General features: G+C 45.2%; 1 long non-coding RNA gene across 9 annotated transcripts in view; it reads left to right on the top strand.

Annotated features, from left to right (window-relative positions):
- Positions 1-2167: 2167 nt before the first annotated feature.
- LOC100666536 (uncharacterized) overlaps positions 2168-11394 on the top strand; it is a 54729-nt gene continuing 45502 nt past the window's right edge. For 8 of the 9 annotated variants that reach the window (XR_010318158.1, XR_010318157.1, XR_010318161.1 and 5 more), the window contains exon 1: positions 2170-2209. This is a non-coding gene — a long non-coding RNA (uncharacterized LOC100666536). Of the gene's footprint in view, positions 2210-11394 lie in introns of all 9 variants that reach the window. The other variant, XR_010318160.1, reaches the window with a different exon arrangement.

The raw sequence follows: 11394 nt of genomic DNA, 5'->3' as shown, positions 1-11394 counted from the left end.
CATATAGGACAGAGCAGAACTGCCCCTATAGAGTTTCCTAGGGTGAAATCTTGATGGAAGCAGATTGCCAGGTCTTTCCTCCCGTTGAGTGGCTGGTGGGTTGGAATCACTGACTTTTCATTTAGCAGCCCAGCGCTTCAACTGCTGTACCACCAGGGCTCCTCAGATGGTAATTAGAAGTCAAAATCCTTACAAAATATGCTGTATTTAGAAGCATTTTCATAAAATTGAAAGACATTGACCAAACATAATTTTATAATGATTTTTTCATAACCAAATGGACAAACCAGCAGAATATTCCCCCCTATAGCTCTTTTAGAGTAAAAAAAAAAAAAAAAAAATTCTAGTATCAACAGGGGACACTGCTTAAAAGTTACAAAGGCTTGGAAGTAGATGCCTACTTCCTTCATCAGTAACTGCTTAAAGTCATCTCCATTTTTGGCAAGTAAAGTTGTGTCATCTGCATATTTTAGGTTGCTAATGAGTCTTCCTCCAAACCCGACACCTCACTCTTTACACAGTACAATTTCAGATTAGTTGTTCAGCATACAGATTGAATAAGGATGGTGAAAGGATACACCTCTGCCACACACCTTTTCCTATTTTAAACCAGTCAGTTTCTCCTTTTTCTGTTCAAATGGCTGCCTCTTGTTCCACATACAGGTTCCACATGAGCACAATTAAGTGTTCTGGAATTCCCACTCTTTGTAATGTCATGCATAGTTTGTTATGATCCACACAGTCAAATGATTTCATGTAATCAATGAAACACAAGTAAACACCTTCCTGGTACTCTCTGCTTTCAGTCAAGATTCATCAGACATCAGCAATGTTATCCCTTCATTCCATATTCTCTTCTACAGGGCCAGCCTATATTTTTAACAAGTTCCTACATCATCATGCTGGCATAGTGGTTAAGGGCTTAACTGCTAACCAAAAGGTTGGCAGTTTGAGTCCACCAGCCACTTCTTGGAAAGCCCATAGGGCTGTTCTACTCCGTCCTATACGGGTCGCTTTGAGTCGGAATCGACTCCACCGCAACGGGGTTACCCCTGGTGACAGAGGCCTGAAACAGGTTAGAGGACCAAGGAGGGCAACAAAGCAGGGGACCAAGATTGAGACTCACCCTCAGATTATCACAAAAGGTCAACGATTCCCTCCACTTTCGCTGCTGCTTTTAATTTATAAAATTCACTTCAAAAACGTTGAATAGAATGACAAATTAAATGTAGAGGAAGGGATTCATACCTATACAAACAGAAATGTTTGTTCTTTTAAAGTAATGGTTGGTGACTAAAATTATCAGATGCCTCCATTAATACAGACAACTCCAAACCAAAAAAAAAGAACCAAACCCAGTGCCGTCGAGTCAATTCCGACCCATAGGACCCTATAGGACAGAGTAGAACTGCCCCACAGAGTTTCCAAGGAGCGCCTGGTGGATTCGAACCGCCGACCCTGTGGTTAGCAGCCTAGCACTTAACCACTAACCCTAACCCTAACCAGACAACGCCGGTCCTTGCTGAATTCTTAACCCAACCACAGAGCCTCAGATGTTCCCAGGCCAACACGGCCACACATCGGCCCCTCGCCCACCCCCAGGTCCCAGCCCCGGAAAGCTGAGTCACAGACACCTCACTCGCGGGGCACCGATCTCGGCCTGCTCCCAAAAGTCCTTGGGATTTAACCGCTTTTCCACGGGGCAACAGGAAAGCATCGCAGCTTCCAGCGCACGTGGCCTACGCAACTCTCCTCTCTGACCTAAACACAATGCTCCTCTTTTACTTAAATTGTTTCAAAGTTAGCTTAAAATAGGCAGGAAGCAGCTCTGATCCTCAGGACTCCAAAGACTTAGGAATATTTCAAAAGGAGGAGAATCAAATTCCCTTGTGACAGGGAAGGAAGAGTACGAGGCGGTGGGGAGGGATGCTCACGGCGGCCCCGCCCTATCTAGGCCCCGCCTCACCCCTCCCCAAGCCCCGCCCCACCCCTCCCCAAGCCCCGCCCCACCCCTCCCCAAGCCCCGCCCCTCCGGGACACCGCCCCGCCCTAGGGCCCCTCCCCTCCAGGTCCCGCCCTCCCAGGCCCCGCCCAAGCTGGCCCGCCCCGCCCTGGGCCCCTCCCCAGGCCCCCAGGCCCCGCCCCTCCAGACCCCGCCCCACTGCGTCATTTCCTGCCGACGCAGCGTAGGAGCGACGGGCCTACGGGGGTGAGTGAGTCGCCGTCTTCCTGTTGAAACTCACGCTTTGTGTTCTCGGCAGCGCCCCTTCTTCCCCGCCCGATCCGGGATCCCTGCGGACGTTAAAGTGCCTGCACGCGGCCGTGCTGCCCGCGGGCCTAGGCGTCGCTCCGCTGTCGCTCCCGGATCCGCGTCCGTTTCCGGTTACAGCCGCTCCGAGGCGGGCCCCTCTGGGAGGCTTTGTGGACCCCGCCTGCCCGCCCTGTCCTGCCTCCGGTGACCCTTCTCCTCCTCGCGCGCTGGAAGGGCCCCTCTGGGAGGCTGCGCCTTCGCCCTGTTAAAAAACGAGGTCGTGTGGTTGACAAAGTGGACGGCACACCTGAGCCATCTCTTTACCTGAAACTCAGGACCAACTTTCCTGCAAATCAGGCCACCCACATTTGACTGACGAAATCGTGGCGGCGTTTCAGTAGTAAATTGTATAAACCCATCTGAAATAAGCTTCTTTTGTTCCCTTATGATGTCACTGTAAGCCAGTCACTGCCGATACTTGGTGGAGCACCTTTCCACAGGTGATTTGATGCCCCCGGATTCGGAATCTTCTGCCCCAATAAACTTCATCTAATAGGGTCGCTATGAGTTGGAATCGACTCGACCGCACTGGGTTTTTGGGGTTTTAATAGATTGTTGGTTATTAACTTTATTATAACTCCGTTTCTTCTGACAAACTCCACACCCATCTTTCTTGGCTCTCAGGGCGGCGCTGGCCCCAGGATGCTGACCCAGATGTTGTGAGGTGCCCTCGAGTGGGTTCCGACTCATAGCGACCCTATGCACAACAGAAGGAAACTGCCATGCCCACAGTTGTTAGGCTTGAGCTCATTGTTGCAGCCACTGTGTCAATCCACCTCACTGAGGGTCTTCCTCTTTTCCGCTGACCCTGTACCTTACCAACCATGATGTCCTTCTCCAGGGACTGATCCCTCCTGACATGTCCAAAGCATGTAAGATGCAGTCTCACCATCCTTGCTTCTAAGGAGCATTCTGGCCGCACTTCTTCCAAGACAAATTTGTTCACTCTTTTGGCAGTCCATGGTATATTCAATACTCTTCACCAGCACTGTATTTCAAAGGTGTCAGTTCTTCTTCAGTCTTCCTTATTCATTGTTCAGCTTTTGCATGCCTATGATGCAATTGAAAATACCATGGCCCGGGTCAGGTGCACCTTAGTCTTCAAGGTGACATCTTTGCTTTTTAACACTTTAAAGAGGTCTTTTGCAGCAGATTTGCCCAATGCGTGTTTTGATTTCTTGACTGCTGCTTCCATGGCTGTTGATTATGAATCCAAGTAAAATGAAATCCTTGAAAACTTCAGTCTTTTCTCCATTTATCATAATGTTTGTTGCTTATTGTTCCAGTGTGAGTTTTGTTTTCTTTATGTTGAGGTGTAATCCATACTGAAAGCTGCCATGTTTGACCTTCATCAGTAAGTGCTTCAAGTCCTCTCTACTTTCAGCAAGCAAGGTTGTGTCATCTGCATAATGCAGGTTGTTAATGAGTCTCCCACCAATCCTGATGCCCCATTCTTCTTCGTATAGTCCAGCTTCTTGGATTATTTGCTCAGCATACAGATTGAATAAGTATGGTGAATGGATACAACCCTGACGCACACCTTTCCGGACTTTAAACCAAGCAGTATCCCCTTGTTCTGTCTGAACAACTGCCTCTTGATCTGTGCACAGGTTCCTCATGAGCACAATTAAGTGTTCTGGAATTTTCTGTTATTTTCAGTCAGATAATATTTCTTATTTTCATTCCTAGGAAACTGGTGGTGTAGTGGTTAAGAGCTACGCCTGCTAACCAAAAGGTCAGCTGTTTGAATTCATCAGCCACTTCTTGGAAACCCTATGGGACAGTTCCACTCTGTCTTGTAGGGTTGCTATGAGTTGAAATCTACTCAATGGCATGAGTTTTTTGAGTTTCATTCCTAAAAGCTTATAATTTTTTTCAAATTCTATTAATGTCCATGTAATTTTTAATATGAAATTTCAGTTTCCTTTTTCACTCTTGGTTTACAAAATTGAACAGTTTATTCATTTTCAAGCCCTTCAGTTTGTTATGTTTCTAATGATGCATGTACTTAAAGATCACAGTTTTGTTGTGGTTGTTTTTACCTAATGATTACATTTATCAAGTTGGTAGGTCCAGATATCTTTTTTTTTTAATTGTACTTTAGGTGAAAGTTTGTAGCACGAATTAGCTTCTCATTCAAAAATTTATGTACAAATTGTTTTGTGATGTTGGTTGCAATCCCTGCATTGTGTCAGCACTCTCCCCCTTTCCTGTGTTTATTCGTCCAGTTTTCCTGTCTGTTTCTGCTTTCCTTGCTTTTGGGCAGGTGTTGTGCATTTGGTCTTGTATACTTGATTGAACTAAGAACCATGTTCCTCATGTGTGTAGTTTGTTTTGGAAACCTGTCTACTCTTTGGCTGAAAAGCGGTCTTTGGGAGTGGCTTCACTTCTGAGTTAGCAGGGTGTCCACGGGCCATAGTCTGTGTCAGACCAGTAAGTCTGGTCTTTTGTTTGTGAATTTGGATTTTGTTCTACATTTTGTTCCCTCCCTATCCGGGACCCTCTGTTGTGATCCCTGTGAGAGCAATTGGTTATGGTACCCAGGCACCATCTAGTTCTTCTTGTCTCAGGCTGCTGGAGGCTGTGGTTCATGTGGTCCATTAGTCTTTTTTTTTTTTTCATTTTCCTTTGCTCCAGACAGGATGGGACCAGCAGATGTATCTTAGGTGGCCCCTTCCAAGCTTTTAAGACCCTAGACATGACTCACCAAAGTAGTATATAGAACATTTTCTTTATGAGCTTTGTTATGCTGACTGACCTGGATGTCCCCCGAGACTATGGTCCCCAGCTCTGAACCCAGTAACTTGTTCCCTCAAGGTGTTTGGATGTGTCTAGGAAGCTTCTATGACATTGCCTCGGTCAAGTTGTGCTGACTTCCCCTATACTGTGTGTTGTCTTTCCCTTCACTAAAGTTAACGCTTTTCTACTATCTAGTTAGTGATTTCCCCTCCCCTCTCTCCCAACCATTTATTATGGATTGAATGTGTTCAGCCTAAAATGTGTGTCCACTTGGCCAGGCCATGATTCTCAGTATTGTGTGATTGTCCACAGTTTTGTCATATGATGTAATTTTCCTATGTGTTGTAAATCCTACCTCTGTAATGTTGATAAGGCAGGATTAGAGGCAGTTATGTTAATGTGGCAGGACTCAATCTACAAGATTAGGTTGTATCTTGAGTCTGTCTCTTGAGAAGCAAAAGAGAGAAGGGAACAGAGAGAAGGGGGGCCTCATATCACCAAGAACTTAGTGCCAGGATCAGAGTATGTCCTTTGGAGGGAGCTCCCTGTTCTGAGAAGCTCTTAGACCAGGGGAAGATTGATGACAAGGAGTTTCCCCCAGAGCTGACAGAGAAAGCCTTCCCCTGTAGCTGGTGCCCCGAATTTGGACTTCTAGAGTACTAGACTGTGAGAGAATAGACTTCTGTCTGTTAAAGCCATCTACTTGTGGATTTCTGTTATAGCAACACTAGATAACTAGGATACCATCAGATTGTTTTTTTCTGTGTGTAAAACTTTTCTTGAGTTGTTATAACAGCAGTCTCATACGGTATTTGTCCTTTTGTGATAGACTTACTTCACTCAGCATAATGCCCTCCAGATTCATCCATGTCGTGCAGCGTTTCAAGGATTCATTGTTGTTTTTTTTTATTGTTGGGTAGTATCCCATTTTCTGTGTGTACCATAATTTGCTTCTCCATTCATCTGTTGATGGGCACTTCGGTTGCTTCCATCTTTTTGCACTGTTGTGAATAATGCTGCATCAAGCATGGGTGTGCATATGTCTGTTCTTATAATGGTTCTCCTTTCTCTAGGATATATTCTCAGGAGTGGGATTGCTGGATCATATGGTGTTTCTATTTCTAGCTTTTTAAGGAGGTGCTATATTGTTTTCCATAGTGGTTGTACTGTTTTACATTCCAGCCAGCAGTGCAATAAGAGTTCCTATCTCCCCACAACCTGTTCTACATTTGTTGTTTTCTGTTTCTTTTTAATTAGTGCTGGTAATGTCAGGGTGAAATGGTATCCCATTGTAGTTTTGATTTGCATTTCTCTAGTGGCTAATGATCACGAACATTGCCTCATGTGTCTTTTAGCCTCCTGAATGTCTTCTTTGGTGAAGTGTGTGTTCATATCCTTTGCCTACTTTTTTTTTTTCTTAATAGTACTTCAGATGAAGGTTTACAGAGCAAACTAGTTTCTCATTAAACAGTTAATAAACATATTGTTTTGTGACATTGGATGCCAACCCCACGACAAGTCAACTCTCTCCCCTTCTCGACCGTGGGTTCTGCATTACCAGCTTTCCTGTCCCCACCTGCCTTCTCGTCCTTGCCCCTGGGCTGGTGTGCCCATTTAGTGCCGTTTTGTTTTATGGGCCTCAGGAGTGACTTCATTACTGAGGTATAAGGGCATCCACAGACCATACTCTTGGGATTTCTTCAGTCTCTTTCAGACTGGTAAGTCTGGTCTTTTTTTTGTGTGTGTGTGAGTTAGACTCTTGTTCTACATCTTTCTCCAGCTCTGTCCAGGACCTTGTATTGTGATCCCTGTCAGAGCAGTCAGTGGTAGTAGCCAGGCACCATCTAGTTGTGCTGAATTCAATCTGGTGGAGGCTGTGGTAGTTGTGGTCCATTAGTCCTTTGGACTAATCTTTTCCTTGTGTCTTTGGTTTTCTTCATTCTCCCTTGCATCAGACTGGGTGAGACCAGTGGAGTATCTTAGATGGCAAGCTTATAAGACCCCAGACACTACTCACCAAAGTAGGATGTAGAACATTTTCTTTATAAACTATGTTATGCCAGTTGAGCTAGATGTCCCCTGAGACCATGGTCCCCACAGCCCTCAGCCCACTAATTTCATCTTTCAGGGAGTTTGGATGTGTCTATGGAGCTTCCATGACGTTGCCTTGGACAAGTTGTGCTGGCCTCCCTAGTACTGTGTACTGTCTTACCCTCCACCAGAGTTAGCACTTATCTGTTGGTCTGTTTAGTGTTTTTCCCTCCCACCCCTCCCCTCCCTCCTAACCATCAAAGATTGTTTTTATTTGTGTGTAAACCTTTTCAGGAGGTTTTCTTGGCTGTAATTTTAATGGCTTGGCTGTAATCTTAATGGAAGCGGATCATCAGTCCTTTTCTTCCTAGATAACATTGGGTGGGTGGGTTCAAACCACCAATCTTTAGGTTAGCCGTTCAGTGCAAACTATGCCGCCTAGGGAACTTCATTTTCCCTAGGAATAAAACAAAACAGTGGCCATCGAATGGACTCCTAAATTATGGCGACCCCATGTGTGTCAGTAGAATGATGCTTCATGGGGTTTTCAGTGACTGGTTTTTCAGAAGTAGATCATCAAACCTTTCTTGCAAGGAGCCTCTGAGTAGACTCCAGCTTCCAATCCTGCGATTAGCAGCTGATAGCGTTAACCGTTTGCACCATCCGGGGACTCAGGAACGTTAACAAAAACAACCCAAGAAACTTCAACGAGTAAAAGACAAAAAAAAAAGGATAGTTTATATTCATATTTGTGTGTGTGTGTGCGTGTGTGTGTAGCAAAAGCCAGAATCTGTAAGGCAGAAACCTGTCAAAGAAGGAAGAATCAAAAGTAAAACGAGGTAGGATTCTTAATAGAGAGCACAAGTAATCACCCTGTCAACAGCGTAAAACTTGCAACACCTTGCAAATGAAGGCAATCTCACTGAGTTCTGGCTCTCACAGGTTTATAAGTCAGGCTGGTAACATGGGGCCCAAAGCCCTGTCATAAGAAACCCAAAGTGTGTTTTGTAAATGCCTTGGCGTCCCTTTTCTTCCAGCCTCTGCTTAAACATTGCTCATGTCAAAAGAGCAGGCTTGCTTGCGTTTCTAGTCAACTCACCCTCACACCCACATGCAGAATCCAAGGTAACAGTCCAGAGGCAGCTCCTTCCTTCTCCAGCTTCCCCTTTCCCCAGCACGTCACATCTGGGAATCTAGGTAAGGACCACATGCTCTTTCTGCCAAATTCGTGCCCCCAGACCCTCAGTTTCCTGCCACTTGTTTTAAATTAGCCAGTAGCCCTTAAGCCCACAAAATAGAGTGTACTCTGCCCCCCCTGCCCTGATCCCATTAAAGGCTGAATCCAGGTCTGTTTGTGCTCTCTTTGATTCTCTCTTTGGACACTCATATGAACTTTGTGTGTGGCCCTAGAGTTTGTTTCCGTTCAGGACCTGTGAGTTTTGGTTGTTGAATGTTAAAGCGTGGCTTTGTATCCAAAGAAACCTCCACCTAATTTCCATAGAGGTGGTTTCACCAGCAGACCCACTGTGGGTGGCCGTGTGTTTCCTCTTGCTCTTGCAATGGGCTGTCATTTAATCTATTCATTTTTGTCTGATATTAGTACAGACCCCAGCTCTCTGATCACATGGTCGGTCTTTCTGGCATGACCAGCTTCCTCTCTGTGTCACCTCTTTAGTGTAAACTATCAGGTGTGGATCAAGGGACCACCATGAATCACAAAGACTGACTTGTTGTTGTTGTTAGGTGCCGTCGAGTCGGTTTCAACTCATAGCGACCCTATGCACAACAGAACGAAACACTGCCTGGTCCTGCGCCATCCTTTCAATCGTTGTTATGCTTGAGCTCATTGTTGCAGCCACTGTCAATCCACCTCGTTGAGGGTTCTTCCTCTTTTCCGCTGACCCTGTACTCTGCCAAGCATGATGTCCTTCTCCAGGGACTGATCCCTCCTGACAACATGTCCAAAGTATGTAAGACGCAGTCTCGCCATCCTTGCCTCTAAGGAGCATTCTGGCCGCACTTCTTCCAAGACAGATTTGTTCGTTCTTTTGGCAGTCCGTGGTATATTCAATATTCTTCGCCAACACCACAATTCAAAGGCGTCAACTCCTCTTTGGTCTTCCTTATTCATTGTCCAGCTTTCACACGCATATGATGCGATTGAAAATACCATGGCTTGGGTCAGGCACACCTTAGTCTTCAGGGTGACGTCTTTGCTCTTTAACGCTTTGAAGAGGTCCTTTGCAGCAGATTTACCCAATGCAAACGCGTCTTTTGATTTCTTGACTGCTGCTTCCATGGGTGTTGATTGTGGATCCAAGTAAAATGAAATCCTTGACAACTTCAGTCTTTTCTCCATTTATCATGATGTTGCTCATTGGTCCAGTTTTGAGGATTTTTGTTTTCTTTATGTTGAGGTGCAGCCCATACTGAAGGCTGTCTTATCACTCTGGAAATTCCAAGTGTTTAGAGCCAGGACCTGGGACAAAGGCCAGAACTCCCTTTGTCGTTCTTAGTTGCCAGTGAGTCCGTTCTGACTAATGGTGACCCCATGTGTACAGAGTAGAACTGCTGCATAGGATTTTCAAGGTTGTGACCTTTCGGAAGTAGGTCACTATGCCTGTCATCCGAGATGTCTCTCGGTAGGTTCGAACCGCCATCCTCTTGGCTGGTAGTTGAGCACTTAGCTGTGCCACCCAGCAACCACAAACCTCTCTCTAGGTGAGATCAAATTTCTTACTACAGAAGTAGAATTTAAACATGTCCATTGTACTAAAATGCTGAAAAACGTGAACAGAAAATGATGATGAAAATCCAGCCAAAAATTGCATCGCTGAGAGACAATTGCTCTTAATGACACTGTTTAACATGCTGTTCAGTTATACTGTTGGTGTGCGTGCACCATAGGTTTCTGTAGAAGACATTTTATCATTTCATTCATCGGTTTGACGTTTTTTCATCATGGCCTTAAATATTTTTACACTGTCGTGTTAGTAAGGAGCCCTGGTGGTGCAATGCTTACATGCTCAGCTGCTAACTGAAAAGCTGGTGGTTTAACCCACCCAACTGCTCTGTGGGACAAAGAGTTGACAGGCCGCTTCCATAAAGATTAAAGCCTAGAAAACCCTATTGGGCTGTTCTGCTCTGTCATGTGGGGTCGCTAGGAGTCGGAATGGACTGCACCCAACAACAGCACAACATCGTGTTAATACTAGTAAAATAGTAACTTATCGTGTGTATCCATATGTGTGTGCACCTATGATAACCTTTTAAGTAATTCTTCCTTTTTAAATTAATTCAACTTTTCTCAGTTAGGAAACCCTCTGCCAGTGTCTTTTTTTTTTAGTTGAACTTTAGATCAAGGTTTCCAGAACAAACTAATTTCTCATCAGTTAGCACATACATTGTTTTATGACATTGGTTAACAACCCCACGACATGTCAACACTCTCCTATCTCAGTCCTAGGTTCCCTATTACTAGCTTTCCTGTTCCCTCCTGCCTTCCATTCACTGCCCCAAGGCTGGTGCGCCCCTTGTTTTGTTCCATGGGCCTGTTCAATCTTTGGCTGAAGGGTGAACCTCAAGAGTGGCCTCATTACTTACCTGAAAGGGTGTCCCAGGGCCACACTCTCAGGGTGTCTCCAGTCTCTGTCAGGCCAGCAAGCCTGGTCTTTCTTTCTGAGTTAGAATTTTGTCCTACATTTTTCTCCTGCTCTGTCCAGGACCCCCTGTTGTGATCCCTGTCAGAGCCATCAGTGGTGGTAGCTGGGCACCATCTAGTTGTACTCAACTCAGTCTGCTGGAGGCCATGGCAGATGTGGTCGATTAGTCCTTTGGACTAATCTTTATCTTGTGCCTTTAGTTTTCTTCATTCTCCCTTGCTCCTGAAGGGGTGAGACCAGTGGAATATCCTAGATGGCCACTCACACACTTTTAAGACCCCAGACGCTACTCACCAAAATAGAATGTAGAATATTTTCTTTATAACTCTGTTATGCCATTTGAGCTAGATGTACCCTGAGACCATGGTCCCCACAACCCTCAGCCCAGCAATTTGGTCCTTCAGGGAGTTGGATGTGTACTGTCTTACCCTTCACCAAAGTTACCGCTTATCTTTTGTCTATTAAGTGTTTTTCCATCCCCATCCCTCCCCTCCCTCATAACCATCAAATCTTGTTTCTTTTTGTATGTAAACCTTTTCATGAGTTTTTACAGTAGTGGTCTCATACAGTATTTGTCCTTTTGTGACTGACTTATTTCACTCAGTGTAATGCCCTCTCGATGAGATGCTTCACAAATTGAGCTAATGTTTT

This window comes from Loxodonta africana, chromosome 17 (assembly GCF_030014295.1).
Source record: "Loxodonta africana isolate mLoxAfr1 chromosome 17, mLoxAfr1.hap2, whole genome shotgun sequence".
Lineage (NCBI taxonomy): Eukaryota > Metazoa > Chordata > Mammalia > Proboscidea > Elephantidae > Loxodonta > Loxodonta africana.
The sequence above is the reverse complement of the archived record's forward strand: the minus strand, read 5'-3'. Positions and strand labels throughout refer to the sequence as shown.